This window comes from Silene latifolia, unplaced genomic scaffold (assembly GCF_048544455.1).
Source record: "Silene latifolia isolate original U9 population unplaced genomic scaffold, ASM4854445v1 scaffold_132, whole genome shotgun sequence".
Classification (NCBI taxonomy): domain Eukaryota; kingdom Viridiplantae; phylum Streptophyta; class Magnoliopsida; order Caryophyllales; family Caryophyllaceae; genus Silene; species Silene latifolia.
In genome coordinates, this window is record NW_027413132.1 from 1,002,812 (window position 1) to 1,006,687 (window position 3,876).

A 3,876-nucleotide genomic window follows, 5' to 3' on the forward strand; every position below is an offset into this window, starting at 1 on the left:
CTTTATTTCTATTTTCACTTTTGCAAAAGAAAATTTGAGTAGATTACCTTTCTCTTATTTTGATTTTAACGTTGATCGGATGTTAGAACTAGTTATTGGAAACGTTTGATAACTTGTTCTACGATTGTCGGCGAATAGTTTTTGTTTTAAATTTGTCTCTGACTTGGAAAGTTAGCGTTCTTGTGTGCGCGACAAGAGCAATTCCGTTCCATGAATGAGACTTATATTTTTGAAAACTCTTCATTAATGTTTTTGAAGGTATTTTGATTTTTTTGATTTATACAAATGATTTGCCTTTTGACCTTACCTCTGATTTGGAATGTGATGTTCTTGAATACGTAACGAGAACACTTCCGTTCCTCTGATGAGAACCTGGTTATGTCGGAAAATTTTATTTGAAACTTTTGAAAGAATTTTGATTCTTACGATAAATAACCTTTAAAATGTTTTGGTTACCGATTCCAATTTCAGTTTTATTTTCATAACCTTCCATTTATACTTTCAAGTTTCGAGGACGAAACTTTTTAAAAGATGGGGTGATTGTAACACCCCGTATTTTATTAAGTTGGATAAAATTCTTTTAATTGCTATTTTGAATTTAATTACATCATTTAACGATTTATATATATATGCTTAGCTAATTAATTAATTTCATCATAATTCGATACGTTAATTTTAATAATCATTAATAAGTTTATTGAAGTTAGTTCGGGTTTAATTATTTAATAATTGTTGCGTTCTTGGATCAATGACCGTGAGCTTATCTATAGCTAATGGAGTTATTACCCTTATTAAAAAAAAAAAAAAAAAAAGTTTTGAACTCTGTTTTGGGGTACCATTTTGGTATGGTTTGAGTAGTTCTATGGCCAGTCGAAATGGGCTTATTATAAGCTGAAATTGAGGCGGGTACATGCTGAGTTTTAGGGACGGGTTGTATGCATTACTAGGACTGTTTTGGGACGGATTAAATAGTCCCTCGACTCTGTTTACTTGCTTGTGTTTTCGTGTAAAAGCCGTCACCTGTATATCAAATCTTCGCCTCCTGGAAAACTCGGCATTGGACTGTTTTTTCTTGCTTGAAGTGAGGTCGTATGCTTTCATAATTCATACGTGCTTCCCTCTTCTCATATGTGGTTGAAGATGAAGAGTAATTTTGGGTTTTAGAAGCTTTCTCAAGTTTATTGCTTGTCTCTTTGCTAGCTTAAGGTAACTATTCCGAGTTACTCGACGAATAAATGTCACATTCTTTGCTTTTTGTATGATTTTGTGAATGTTATATTTAGTATAAGTAGCATATGGGTAATTTTATGAAATGAGTAATGCTAGTAGTAAATATAGTGTTGATGGTAAAATTATTCTTATGATGGTAGTTGCAATGTTTGGATGATTGTGCCGAAAACTGAGCCTTAGTCCCTTTGACTGAATCGATGTCAGTCAATTGTGTGATTGGTCGGCCCATAATTTAACCCGCACTGCCGCATGGTGGGGTTGCGGGTAAAAATTCGGTTGTATGAATTAGATAATCGGCCTTTTTCTTGCTTTAGGCCATTTATTATATCTCTATTTCACATGTGTAGTTAGTTGAATTTAAGTAGCTTCTTATATTGTAGAAACGGCCCTAGATTCCCTGAAGCCTTTAATTTGGTTAGTATTGTTGGAAATGGGAAATTTGTATTGAGGATTCTGTTGGTTTATTTGCTGAATAGACATTTCTATAGCCTTTCACATGATAGAATGTTAGAATTTATGTTGGTAAGTAGGACTTTTTGCCCTCTTATGGTTAAGTGGGTGTCTTAATTGACTTGTGTGGTGAGTCTTGTGTGGTGTGGGCTAAAGTATTCAAGCTGGGACTAGCTGGGACTAGGTCCTGGGTGAGTATTTCGGCCTTCATCATAGATAGGTCTTTATAGTCTTTGACGAGTATATGTTCACTGCTTGATAGCCTTTGTGTTCCTGACTAGTGGATTTATATCCAAGTTGGGGCATGACCTCAGGTACTTATTTTGATAGTATGGGGTCAGCTTAAGTACTAGCCAACCCTTCGGTGGTGTCCTTAGGGTACTCACTTCACTTTGTTTTAAAAAAAGTTGTGGGTCTTGGGTGCGGTGGTGTGTATCCGCATGTCTAGGTCTGCGCAGATTTTAGGCTAGGGTTGTGTTGTCTCTTGGCCATGTTTTCTTAATAGTAACCGCTGAGCCAAGATACCGGTTCGATTACCTTCCCTACCTCGTGGTATAGACTCGAGTTACAAAGTGACTATTGACGGTACTAAGAACTTATGCCTGTCTTTGATATATTGCCCTTTCTTGTTTGATGATTCTATGAATCATAGAAGGTGAGATGCAAGCCGGCTATGGTTGATAGAGTTTGGATTCCTGGATGTTATGTGATTCACATGATAGTGTAGTATGAGTCGGTCTAGTATTCACATGCTAGGACTATGTGTTGTTATATTGTTGTTCACATGAAAAGCACGATTGTCTAGCATCTATATGCTAAGGCTATGTGTGATTCGTATTCATATTCTTATGTTTACATGTTATATTAATTATGACATTTCGTGGTCGGGAGAACTCTGGAGTTACTCCCCACCGACCGTGGCTTTCGTATTTGTATAAAATGTGAATGACAGGTAGGTGATGCATATATGGGGTACATGGACGAGCTAGCGAGCAAAGTAACCTTGGGACCTAGACTGGTTTTATTTCATTGTGACCCTTAAACCCTTTTTGTGTCACATACATTTTAGGGACATATGTCTCCCTCTTTTTCTTTGGTTTGTATCACTTTATTCTCGCAGCTTTAGCATAGTTATGTAAATTAGTCTGTTAGCATTTGCAGGTGTTGGCATCCTCCTTCTGGAAATGTTTGTGAATGGTTTAGAAAAGTTTAAAAAAATGACAGGTTTTAATTAGTTGAACCAATTACAAACATATCCTGTCAGTTTTTCTGTAGAATTACGTGATTACTTTTCCGCAATAAATGAGGGTGTCACACCTCATTTCTGCACCTCCCGCAAACCACCCGGTGATGATTGGGCCGCATGTTTGGTACGCGGAATGATTTGTGACAGTTCGTAAGTTTATCGTCAAGTGATCGCTCAAACACTGATGTCTACCTCTTAGTTGTCATCTACGCGCCGATACGGTCATTTTGACAGTAATTAGAGTACATTTGGAGTCCTGGCCTAAAACCGTCTTCATTTTCTGATAACCGTTAAAACCCGAGTCAGAATGTTCTGGAATGTTCCGGATATTTCTATTCCATAATTTATAAATATTTCACAATCTTTTAATCTTTGGTAAACAATTTCCCGTAATATTCATACAAAATATTAAGGAAAATAAGATTATCCCGTTATTCCATAAACCAAACACGGAAATCTTTCTTCCGCAGGAGGAAACCACCTGGGAACAGACGCAGTAGGTGCTGCGCCTCTTCCAAGGGACGCAGTGACTGCTGCACCTCTTTCCAGGTCCTTTTCTGCGTATTTTTCGTATCTTTTTCATATCTTTTCGAGATTCACTTCCAAAGTGTCTCCGAAAACCCTATTCCTTCACGTGATTAGTATAAATAGGAGCCTTCGCTCCTCATATTTCTCACGCGAGTGTCCGCCCTTCTCTTCTCCCTTTGCATTCTAGACCACGTTCTTACTTTTTGGCGTCTACGTGCTTGAACATTCGACCACGTAAGCTCGGATCCTTCTGAGTACCAGCCTCGTTTGCATGACCGACCAATTTGACCAACTCCACAACTAATCAACTTAATTAATCTTAATCGTTTTCCTCTTACGAGGACACTTTCGTCTACATTCGAGTCGAGCATCACTAATCATAAACTTAGTTCATCTCGTTTCGTCAAACATGTAAGTCTGAG

The 3,876-nt window shown here is 37.5% G+C and overlaps 1 long non-coding RNA gene across 1 annotated transcript; it reads left to right on the plus strand.

Annotated features, from left to right (window-relative positions):
- Positions 1–1,123: 1,123 nt before the first annotated feature.
- On the plus strand, positions 1,124–2,834 carry LOC141637677 (uncharacterized). The gene is made up of 2 exons (XR_012541855.1): positions 1,124–1,206; positions 2,633–2,834. It is a non-coding gene; the product is annotated as an uncharacterized LOC141637677 (long non-coding RNA).
- The last annotated feature ends 1,042 nt before the right edge of the window (positions 2,835–3,876 follow it).